Source organism: Gobius niger, assembly GCF_951799975.1.
Source record: "Gobius niger genome assembly, chromosome: 15".
NCBI classification, from domain to species: domain Eukaryota; kingdom Metazoa; phylum Chordata; class Actinopteri; order Gobiiformes; family Gobiidae; genus Gobius; species Gobius niger.
In genome coordinates this window covers 8,487,654-8,500,403 of record NC_136866.1, presented here as the reverse complement: position 1 = coordinate 8,500,403, position 12,750 = coordinate 8,487,654, and the positions used below count along the sequence as shown (strand labels likewise).

Genomic DNA, 12,750 nt, shown 5'->3' with positions numbered 1-12,750 from the left:
AGACCGGACATGCAGCACAGCTCACTTTTACTGTGACGATGTAGGATTTGGTGAACTTAATACAAAACCAGATATATCGTCTGATGCAGTAAATGGGGGCTGCACATGAGCTCCCCCAACACCAGCGACTCCTGACCTCTGCATTGTCCCGCTGTCAGAGGTCATGACCCCGTCTCGAGCGCAACCACTCAGCCCTGGCAGATTTTAAATGAATGTCTTTTGAACTGACAGCTCTCAGACGGCCGCTGAATAACAAGGGTTTATGGCACATAATGTACAGCTTTATTCAGACTTGATGAACAGTAAATGAGCTTTAATAACCTCATCACACTGTGACCTGCCTCAGAGGAGCCAGCCCGGGTCTGTGCTGGCTCTATAAACACAACTGGGTGACCCACCAAAAGTTATTTTAGGGCCGATTGAATTTGTTGCTGTTCTCAGGAGAACTTGGGACAGAGTGTGCTACTTCCAGGTGAAGGACTGTTTTCTGGGTTCCATACAAGGATACTTTATTGTTCTATGACATGCAAAATTATGGCTTCACAGACAATAGAAACACCAACGTTCTCTATGAAGTTCCCCTTTGACATTTGGATTAAGCACATTCTCAGTCCCCAGTATCTGTACTAGAATGTAATCTTCTGTTTCCCTGTTAAGAGCCATGATCAGCCCAGTATCATGCTGCGAATGGCACAATGTGACGTGTGGCAAACCTTAGAATATGGACAAATGAAAGAGTGGTGTCCAGGCGGCTGCAGGACGAGGACAGAGTGTGTCTGAACAAAGACATGTGGCCCCTGTCCCGTGTGTGGTATGAGGAGGGTCCCATCACTGAGCTGTTTAGAGGAGGAGGAGGTTTAATAGGCCAAGTGGGATTCATGCTTCAATCTGTGTGCCCCTCCGCCTTTGTCTCGCTCACATAATTAATGGTCGTTTTCAAAGCAGTAAAGCAGGAAATGAGAATTCTGCATGAGTCTGCATTTTAAAAAGTACATTAAAGTAGGGTAATGGGGTCCCACTGACTTGGGGGTGCAACACAGGTCACCATGATCTGGGATCCTTATGGATTAACCCAGTGACCCCAAGATCTTTTTCCTTGAAGCCCCCCTGATCGCCCTGGGGTCCAAAAGCGCGGCCCCACAAATGAATCAAAACGTAAAAAATAATTGCCAATAAGCTTTTTTTTTTTTTTTTCAAACTGTTTTATGCACCCGTACTCCTTTCTATGTCATATTCGATGACTTCTTAACCATTTAATTTGCTAAAATAATGTCACTTATGAGCTGACCCTCTGACCAGACAAAGCTCTGTCCCCCCAGGTTGGGAAGTACTGGCTTAACATATAGGAGTTTACTCTTTACCGTCTTACCAGAGCATACACAAAGAGGATTAACCTTAAAGATGCTGTGACCTCATCCAGGACACCAAGTATTAATATATGTATGTAGAGGATGAAGTTCTTTTGCCGCTTAACGTACACAATAACAAAACAGCAGCTTATCAGGTCACATGTCCTCCTATACGGTCCATGTGTGTGTGGAGGAGGTGACCTGTAGAAAACCTGGGGAACAGTGTTTGTTTCATGGGATGGGCAAACTTTGTTGTTTTTTGTCTGTTATGACGTCCCTCAGCCTCTGCAGTCCATCCAGACACAAAATCTCATGGATCATCCCTCCAACCAAAAACACGTCCTGACAGGATTGTTGGGCGAAGCACAAAACCCTGTTGTGGCTATTTGGTTCTTTCTCCTCTGTCTGTCAAAGCACGAGGATGTGATTTGTTGTGGGCCTGACTTATTTAAATAAGAGCATATTTATAAAGATAGTACAGTCTCTGTTGGTGATCGTCTATTTAGCGTTGTTCATTGTATTCTCTCACGATAATGTCATTAGTGGAGTGAGCGAGTGTTGTCATTGTGGCGCGTAATGTCAGTCATGCAGTTTATTAAATGGTTCTCATTTTGGAGGTTTAAGACATTTGTTTTTTTTCAGTCTTGAACAACTTGTCTGTTGAATTTCACCTTCATATCTGGTGAGTTTTCAGTGGTTTGTTTATGGGAAGTCACGGTGCTCGCTCTCCAGGGACAGAAGACGTCCTTGCTCCTTTGGGTAAAGTTTGAGGCCGTTGCTCTGAGCTGTAGAGTCTAACACACTAGACAGCTAGAGCAGTCACCAGCCGCAGCAACAGATAGTCACAGTCACAGTGATAGTTATACAGCTTTAAAAGGCCTCTGTCCCGCATCTCGTTTCTAATAGGTGTCCACGACGAGTCCCCCAAACATTCTTCTCTCTTCTTGGAGCAAATATTACATCCGTGTTTGAGATTCACGTGAGGCCTTAGGGATCTTTCAGTGTGCCACGTCGGTAATGCGTGCCTTACATCTGTCTTTAGCGTCAGCGCGGGCCTGTCCTGATTGGATTATCATGGATTACAGTTCCTCTCCTTTGTTTGTGTGTTTGCGGAACCTCTGCTGCGGGCCTCATTACTGCGTGCTGCGCGTGGATCTCCGCTGAACTCCGCCAGAGGAAGTGTCAAGGCGATGAGCTTGGCCTACATCTGGAGGGATCAGCAAGTTCAGCCGCAGCCTTTGAACCCTTAAATTCTGACAATCCGTAACGAGCACGTTCACCGCAGCTGCCATTGTCTCCTCAATGTCACCGCACCAGAGAGGCTCATGGGAAAATCGCTGCCCACTTTGCCATGCAGCGGGTTCAGGAAGTTTACGTCTCGGATCATCCATGATGGTGACATTTTACATTACATCTATTGAAATCCTGCCTATGTAAGAAAAAGTCAGTGAAGTGGTCAGGGAATGCAGTGGACACAAGTTTTCAGTTTTTGCTCACAGCCGTGTCCAGTGATGGTCTATCTTTGACTAGGGCTGGGTACCGCTGATACCGATACCTGAACAATACTTTGTTTGATACCTTTACGAAATTATTTGTCATATAGAACCATAAAACAGATTAATAATGTAATTTCTTTTCCTTTTCCTTCCATTTAATTTCTTTTGCATTTGTAGAATTTGTTTGTTTCAACCACGAAACTTCCTTAAAGGGACTATACAGAGTTTAAATATGTTAAAATTAAGTATTTTCCTCCCCCTACATCTTCCAGCAATGTCCTAATGTGTAGAATGAGCCCAGACATATTCACCACAACTGCCTCTAAAATCCTGCACTGTCTCTCAACAAGGTGTTAATTCGGGTCTGAAGTGCCGTCATGCATGAGCTTAATATAGAACCTGCAGTTACGCGTAAGACCTGAGGTGGCAGTAGCGAGTATAAAAATAACCAACTTGCATCTAGTCCCTTTAAACTACAGAGGGCGGAAAAAACACTTTTCAAGTTTTTCTTATTTTTTCCCCCATTTTGTTTCCCCAAAATTTCCCAAATGTGTCCCATTTTTTTATGTTTTTTTTTTTCTATTTTCCCCCAAATTTTCAAATGTTTCCACATTTATTATTATTATTTGTTTTATTTTTCCCCCCACATTTTTCAATTGTTTTCACAATTTCTTCCACTTTTTTTTTTTTTTTTTTAAAGTATACCTTAACCTTACCTTAACCTTTGTCTTTTGCTTCTTTTATACATTTTTTTTTGCTTTTATATTTTGATGAACAACAGCATCACAATTTGATTATAAAGATTTTAGATTCCTTTTCAGTACCTGCTTTCGATACTTTTATTTTTTTCAATATCAGTAGTAACTAAACCTTTTGTTTCCCAATACCAGACTGGTCGCTTAAGCGTTTAACAGTACCCAGACCTATCTATGACACAATAAAATCCAGGAAATACAAATCAAAGCGCATAAGCAGCAAAGGAGAAGACACCAAAGTAAAGAGGATTACTTAGTGTTGCTTGAAACAGGTGAGATACTATTCTAGGGGTGTTCTAACATGGCTTAAGGTTTGCAAGACATGTCGCCTTTAACATAATAAACATGGGAATAAATATAGGCATATGAATACTTCCTGCTCCCACTGTGTTGCTTTTTCATTATAGCTGTCTCTTCTCTGCCCTGGTGCAGCCGCCTCTACACAGCGGTGGTTCTATTGGCTTATTGGAAGCAGAAGCCGGCGTGCTTCTGCTGTGACAGGACCCTCTTTTCCAGGGGGGGGGTAATTACAAGCCTGGGTGAGGGTGGCAGAACCCAGCGGGACCCTTTCTAATCATGCCGTTTAATATGGGATACTTGGGGTCTGTGACAGGGGAAGGGCTGCTGCTGGATGGTTGGAATTTACACACAAAGCCCCACCCAGGATTAAAGCATATGTACAGCGCGGCCCGTCCACCACATGATACGGCCCATAATATAGCGTTCCCTTTTCACACATTCCTCCGCAGCAGCGCCAAACCGTTCTCCTAGCCCGGGCTGTCATTCACTTCTCCCTCTTCAGCTTCTTCTTGTCATTAACACTCTGCAATAAACTCGATCTTTAAAAAACACCGCCCCGAGATGGCTTCGTTTTTGTTTTGCTTCGACCAAGTATTTCTCGACGCACAGTAGTCCCGCCAAGCTTTGTCAGATTCCTCTTCTGTACAACTGTATAATCTGAGGATAAAAGCTTGTAATCACTTTCGAACTTTCCAAGGTCATCCTCCGTCTGCATCCAATCAGATTCCACGCTTCTTTGCTCTCTCGCTGAAGTGTTGTCATCTGGAGTCTGTTTCAAATCGCGCTCCAAAAGATTGTCGTAAATAAATAGGCGTAGCAATAATGTCGAAGCTGACGATTTCCGAAAAGCCCGTCGTTTCTGCTTTCTGGTGTGCCGTATTTAGTCATTGCAGGATTCTTTTCAAACAAGAAAATATCCCGTCAATATTTTATAAGAAAAATGGTTATTATGCTTCCAAAATTGTGCAGTTCTCGCGCTGTGCCGTGCCCATGGATCCATGAAGCGAACAGAAGCACCGTCGGTATGGGAACGGACCTGTCTGTTATTCCAGCTGCAGGACATTCTTTTCAGAGTCGGCTCCTGAACTGCTCTGCCTCACTGTTATCAGCTCTGCACTCACGCCTGGGACCTTTTACCACTGTTGAAATACTGTATGAACACCTCTGGAGTTGTTAAACGTCAAACCTCTCAAATCCTGTCTGTGAAAATAATAAGACTCTCAGTAATGGTAAGCTACAGTCAGGACAGTAAATATTGGAACATCGACTCTCATCTTTTTAGCTCTGTAGAATGAGCATGAAATGAAACAACCATGATGTGCTTAAACTGCAGGCTTTCAGCTTTAATGTGAGGGTATTTACATCCAAATCAGACAAACAGTGTAGGAATTACAAGTGTTTGTTTGTGTGCCTCCCGCTTCTTAAGGGACCATAAGTAATAGTGAGTGGCTGCTCAGCGGTTCCATGGCCAGGTGTCTGCTCTTCCCTCATTATGGCATTTATAAGGAACAGGTGAGACGTCCAGAGTTCATTTCAAGTGTGATATTTGCATTTATCAGCCGGACGATATTTGGGGATTTTACAATATCAGCTATTGGTCGATCTAGCGCCGAAAAAAGACGATATTAGCATTGGAAAGAGCAAAGTCAGGGCTTTGAAAACGAGTCCTCCCACAACTCCCTAGGCCTAAGGGGAAGTGAGACAAAATTGGTTAGCTTCAAGTTTGGTAAACACAAGTTTCACTAAACCTCCGTCAATATGCACATGTTCCACCTCCGTGCAAAATGCCGCGGCTAGTAACAATATGCTAATGCTAACAACAACTAATTAAAGCTGGGACAGAAGCTATGATTTGATCACCTAAAGTAATAAAATAAATTCTGCCAGTGCTGGAGCGGTCAAGTATTTGTTTTTACAGGATTATACCAGATATTTGGAAAATATGCCCAAAATATCGGTTAAAAATATCGGCCAAGCATATCGGCATCGGCCAATTAACGTCCCAAAATATCGGTCGGCCTCTAATTTGCATTTTGCATACTGTTGCGGTTAATTCTCAATCTGAGCTCATACAAGTTAGATTTCCTTTCCTCCCAACTCCTGAGTCACTGTCATCCCACACTGAAATAGGCTTGAACCGTTTAATTGTCTTTCTATTGCATAGTTGTGTTCTTAAAAGACTTTACAAATAAATAATTAACCGTTCTAACGACAGTGTCTTGTAAAGCAAGTGAGTTAATTTGTGGACCCCGGGGCAAAGGGGTAAAGGAGGCTGAGGGGCCGTCACTCAGAGTCATTGAGCAAAGGTCAAATGTTGTTTTTTTTGGCCTGATTTGTGACTTCCTTTGGGGGCACTGCCTCGTCCAGGTCACGCTTCTCTCTCCACAGAGGACACTGTGAGGCGCTTTAGCTCGATAATCATCAGCGCTTCGCGACACACCTCTGAGCTCAGGAAACCAGTGACAGGTCCATGACATGTGTCAGCACCTGCACCAGGCCCTGACTCAGTTCACGTCCGACGGAACAAAGGGCACACACCTGTAATTATCTTATGGATTACAGTCAACAATATCACAGACATGATTCAGTTCCTCAGTAGTTCCAATGAATGCCACGTTCTGGTTTGGGGTTTTAGAAAAGGTTGTTGCACCGTGAGTGTGTGAAATGTGTTTTTTAAGTCAGGAATTGGCGGTGAGAGAGTGACAGTAAATCAAGTGGGAGTGTTTGGAAGATTGTTTGGATAGAAATCCTGTCTGTATTTCTTATGTTGTCTCTGTGATGGCAGTAACTGGGTTTAAAATGACCTACAGGCCTATATCAATCAAAAAATTGGCTACGGGCAATATTGGAGTAAAAATAACAACAAATCAGTGCAGTTTGTTCATTCAAGTTGGCTGATTCATAAACTTTTCTGCTAACTTGTCCTGCCACGCTTTCCCCAGCTCTATGCGCTCAATAGCCACTCAAATCCCACACACCTTTTTTGCTTTGTTGTCCTGCCGCAGCTCTCTAAACAAACCCTAAACACGTTGTGCACAGGCTGAGTGAGCGGTGGGGGAGGAGGAGGAGGGGGAGCGCGGGGCGGGGAGTGTTGAAAAGAGGTGTGGCCTGGAGCAGCTAGTAACATCTGTGCCTGTCCCTGTGCCCCTACAGCAGTCTGCGGACACACACGGGCAGCGGGAGGTGACGCTGTGGAGGAGTCATTCACTGACAGGACTACCGCTTTACTCAACAATAGATCCAACCTCCTGCTTTCTGTGGGGGTTTTTCCCTCCTGCTCTGACTCCAGGACTCCTCCATCCAAGGTGCCTATTAGACAACTCCCGACCTGCGCGGAACACACACCTCGCACGAGAAATGCTTCAGAACGAGAAGCGCATCGTTCATTTCAACGACCGCGCAGAGACTCCGCAGTGAGACCAGGATCTTACGGGAATGCATGCTGACTCCTGGACAGGGTAAGATGCTCTCCGAATCTAATCGTGTGCTCGCAAAAAAGGGAGTGGAGGGTTGGTATCTGCGGGCTGGAATGTGTTGCGGACACATGTGACCGGTAGACAGATAGCCCTGCCGTAATGAGGGGAGTGAGGGCTTCTGCTTTAGCGTTATCACTCCAGGAGGATGCAGGCAGGCTGGATTCCTCTCATAGGTGATGGTGTCATGTCTATCTAATTAGGAGGTGTCCTGTTGCCAGAGTAACCGGGGGGGAAGGGCACTCGCTGACTTGACGGGTGTTCCGACCGACCGAGCCCTGGGGCCGCTCTTTCTCTTCGAGGGGACTGCCCCAAATGACAAGGCGGCTGTAAGAGATGCAGTGATCTGGTGCTAGAAAAATGCGCCCCCTGCTACCTCCCACCGGCGCTGCTCTGCGGTGTGGCAGCCCCGTTATCAGTGTCAGGCGAGTGTGAGGGAGCGCGGAGCATGCTTCTTTTTCTTTTTTTCTTTTTTTTTCTGTAACGGGGCGGGGTGCTCAGAATCAGGTCAGCGAGAAGGAAAGTCACCTTCACCGTTTCCTGTCATCCTTCTCAAATTCCACTCCACAGACCCATCCGATCTATACATTTCCTATACGACACCCGCAGAGTGCATTAGCGTCTTTGCTTTCATAGCGCCACCCGCACCAGGCACAAGCTCGATTTGGAATCCTGTTTTGATGTTGTTCCACCGGGACCCAATCCCATCTCCCGTTTTGCAGATTACAGGCGATGTAATGGGCAGACAGGCTTACATTAAAACACCCACCCCAGCCCCGCTTGCACCGCTCACTTTTCCCCACCGCTGTGGTCGCTATGGCAACTGAGGAGGGAGATTTTTTTTATTTATTTTTTTACTGGAGGGAGATTACATCGCTGGACTTCTGTTTTATGAGCAATTTGAGTCCAATATATGGAGTGTGCCCAGATGGGATACAATAATATTTACAGCCGCACTTATTACGATGGCTGTGTTTCATGATGTTTGCTGATGATGGTTATTTATTTTCTGATACAGTGTGAGAGTCGTTCATGATGGGCCTTTGGTGACGAGGAAGCACCGCTCTCCTGACATCTATTGGTTTATTGATTGTTTTGCTGAGTTTGCACTATGGAAATGGCAGATAATGGATCTCACGTTATTGAGTCGTGAGCACCATCTGCGCACACAGGTTCCTCCCTCCTACAAAGTCTATTTTTTGCCAGCTTTTGTTTTGTAACATTTGTTTTTTAAAGATGTGCTTCCAAACATTTTTCTGAGCTGAGCTGGCACCATTGGCAGAAGAAAAACTCCTTTGAGCCTGGATTTTTAGCAGAGTCATATATTACCATTACAAAGCAAGGTGTTCTTTTGCTTCCATTGTGTCTAAATGTTTAGGCTTGTAATTCATTATCCAAAGGTAAACTCCTCACCACTGCCACGTCACATGATTTAAATGTACGTTTCACGTTTACTCTGAAGTGGTCTTGACGCTATTTTTACTCTATATTTTCTCCTCACTCTTGGAAAGCAGCCAATTCACCAACCGAGACCATTAAACTAAGTCCTGGCGCGGATATTGCTGCATGTTCGGCGGTTTCCGACTTTGCCCCGCGTCTAACCTTCACTCGTATGGCTCACCCGGGGAAGAATGCTAACACGGTGAGGGAGAGATATTTAGATAGAGAGAGTGGGGGGGGGGGAGTGAGCGTCTGCAGGAACGGGTTGGACGAGGCTGTGCGCTTCGGAGCTGCCTCTTAAAAAACCTGCCGTTTCATCTCTGTCCTCCCCGCATTTCAGACGCTGCACTCCCCAGGCCCAAATGCACGCTCTCTGGCCCCGCCGGGACGAGCCATGTGCGCAAAACTTAAAAGGGAGTCGCCCTGAATGATGGTGCTTAGGTTGTTTTAAAATAGCAGTCAGTTTGAAGTAATGTAGGACGGTGAGCCAAGTTCTGACCCAGTTAATGTGTGACTCTCCATGTGCTGTATTTAATGAGATAAAACTAGGTCTAGAATTGAAGCGAGATCAAACAAAGGCTAACTTCCAAATTTAGCCTTTCATGCTCTTACGTGGCCCATATGGCAGGAGCAGGACTTCATTATCATCATCTTTCGACTGCGATTCAATCTCGTCTTATCAGCCGGCGTTACTGCGTCGAGCGGGCCATGGTCTCTCTTTCGCTCAGGCCCTGTTCGTCCGGTGATGCTCCTCGCTGATTGTTAAACCCGATTACTAACTGCGGCCCGTCGCAAACAGATGTGGCCGCAGCTCCTCAGCCCTCACTAATCTGAGTCATCACAGAGCGCACCACTTTTGGGATAATGTCTCGAGATGAAACGTGTGAAGACCACGAGTCAGCGTAATGAGGAAGGATGTGGAAACAATTAGATTAGCGTCTGTGCGGCACGGCCATCGGAGAGTCATAAGGCCAAACGGGTTACACAATGACACGCACAAAAAAGTACCTGCTTATTTCAATTCTTTTTCTTCTTTTTACTGCGCTGTTGTTCTGTGGTTCATCCATTCCACCACAACCTCATGACGTCTGTATTCTGGGTCATTCCTCATCATCATTTATCTGATTGCCAAACTTTGCACAACAGTGTCAGGTTTGAGTTCAGTGATACGACTTCAAAGGGCTGAACTTGCCGGACCAGCAGCGCCTGTGTGTTAACTGTGTGTGAGGAAGAAACCTTTCCTTCATGCCGCCGCCGCCTCTGTCTTTCTCTCTATTCTCTCTCTCTCTCTCAGTCTCTCATGTTAATCCTGTAATGTGAACCAGTTGATTCCTTCTCCCCAGGCCTTGTGACAGCACCGCTCTCTTGAGGCTGTGGCTTTGTCATGTCCCCACTCACACAACACTGTAACACATGATCCACGCAGAAGTATCAGGGCCACCACTGCTTTCAGAATTTGGATGGGTTTGGCCACTTCCTGTTTGTCAAAAGAGATATTGATTCTGTCTCATCTAAACTATACCAGTCAGCTGTTTTTTTAACCAAGGCGACTCCATCTGTGAGTCCAAGTCATTATTATGGACTGAGGTCCCATTCACTAATTGGCAGAGGGAGAGAAGTGAGCGCTGTGTCGGCCATATGTAATGAGTAAACAATGACTTCATAATAGTGATTTATGTGTGTGAGTGTTTAGTCAATGGAGCTGCTCAATCATCCCGTTGACTTTATTTAAACCTGAGACAGGTCCTGCTGTTGGACTGTGGCTCAGTGGCTGAGCTGCGGCACATGTGCATATGAATCTTCCTGTTTTCTGTTCCATCTCCTACTTTGCTGTATCCCAGTGTTTCTCAGATTGTGGTATGGGGACCTCTGCAGCTTCAGCCTTTGTTTCATTTGGAGACAATTCATGTTGTTTATTTGTCCTTTATTTGGGTAAGTCCTGGTTTATAATTGGTCATATTTAGTCCTATTTTGGACCTGGTTTAACCTTTGAATAGACCTCATATAGTTCCTTAACAGACTGAGTTTACATTTGGTGGTATACCGTACTCTGAATGGAACCTGGCATGAAAAGCTTGAGAAACATTGCTCTATCAAGTTAATTAACACTGAGTCCAGGCCAAGGAATTTCTTTTTTACATCGCAGTAGTACCTTTTGTCTTTGCAAGTCCAAGCAAACATGAAATAGTTGTGCTGTTTAAAAATATTTTTGTTTTGACCAGGTTCTTTCACCACTTCAGGGTTAGACCAGTGTTTTGTCTGAAGGTGCTGATTGGTTTTCATCAGACGCTGTTGTTGAAAGGAGCGACTGCTGGCCCTCACTGCGTGAATCCTGATGCTTTTATTTGCAGCTGTCCAAATTGATCCAAAATAAATGACCACTGCACTGCAGCGTCCTGGGGGTTTCTGTAAGCCTCTTGTGATGAGTGCAGCCCAGGGCGGACTTTTCACTCCCAACGCCACAGCTCTGTGCCATTACTGTCACATGCTCCACATTTACCCAGTGTGTTTCAGACTTACCAGAGTAAAAACAGTGTCAGTGCTACTGGGCTCAAGTGCTTTACTGTGGAAACGTTATAGTGAGATGGGCATCTGATCACAAGTCTGATCCATCCTAAATCCTAAATCAGAAAAGAAGATTAAACTTATGTTCACCAAATGTCCCGGTCCACCATTACACAGCTGGAGCTCTGCTGCACTCTCCACCAGTTTGGATCTCTCTTTCTCTCTTTCTCTATAGCAGCACGCATCCATTTTATATTTTTCCTTTGCTTTGTTTTATATTTTGTTTTTTCATTCGTCAGGCTGGGACTCTGGTCATTGACCTTGCACAGATTGGTACTACATGATTGCGATTAGATTTGTGGTTTGGGTGTAAAATAAAGGTTCAGTTCTCAGTGCACTTTTAAAATGACTTCATCCTCTAAAATATGAACTGCTAAACTAGTACTAGTAGGAATCACATGCATTTGAGATCACGAGGACTTGACTACGGAGTTGGCAGTCTCCATAAAGATGATACGTCTTACTGGCCATGAAAAAGCCACTCAGATGAGGTATTTTTGAGACAATTGAATAAGGAAGCAGCTGTCTATTTTCTCTGAGTGTATTGTCGTTGACAGATTGGAGTGGGTTGGGTTGTTCTTGGCATACTACATACTCAAAATAAAAGAATGAAATGACACGGTGCCACCTTAATAACTGCTTTGTTTGTGATTTTCTCAGTTGGAAATCCTTGAAGGTGAAACACTCTGATGGACTGCTGTTTCACTGTTATTACCAGCGGGACAGTTACCCTCGGTGATGGGCCGCGTCTCCAGTGCATTAGTGAAGGAGTCGACTGTATTAGCCGTATCAGACACATTTAAAAGAAAGTGCGGAGAAAGTCCAGCTGCTGCATTTCTCAGAACATCTGTTTCCAATGCACGACTGTCCACTGTGTTCTCTCTCCAAGGCAAATCAGGCACCTTTTGCTTTCAGTATTAGCTTTAGTCTGATGTCTGAAAGCACTAAACTTGTACATTATTGGTAATCACATTTATTGGACAACGTTAAACCTTTGAGCTGTGTTTAAAAGATGTCAAATTTACTAAAAGTGAATACTATTAAAAATACTCGACATTTTGTCCTTTAACCAGGACTCGTCGCACCTCAAAGACCAGCTTCTTTCCCCACTCATGCTCACACCAAATCTTTTCCCATAGGATAAACTATATCTTTGTTTATCTTTTGCACTTTGTTTCCCCACACACTTCTGCTTTCTCTCCGGTTGACAGCACTGGCTCAGCAGAGAGGTCTTCAGTAGGCACCGCCGCGGACTCCCATTTTCCAAACACAGGAGTCTTTTTACAGTCTGGGCCGGGGCCAGGTCACTATTCAAACCTCGTGGTCAAGAAAACAACAAGGCAATCTGGGGTTACAAATCTGTCGAGACAAA

The 12,750-nt window shown here is 44.8% G+C and overlaps 1 protein-coding gene across 2 annotated transcripts in view; it reads left to right on the top strand.

Moving 5' to 3' along the window:
- Positions 1–12,750, top strand: part of LOC306974747 (disheveled-associated activator of morphogenesis 1-like) — a 38,810-nt gene that overhangs the window by 3,475 nt on the left and 22,585 nt on the right. For both annotated transcript variants that reach the window (XM_079572129.1, XM_079572128.1), the window contains exon 2: positions 7,054–7,358. The gene's annotated coding sequence lies outside the window, so the exon portion shown is untranslated. The remainder of the gene's footprint in view (positions 1–7,053; positions 7,359–12,750) is intronic.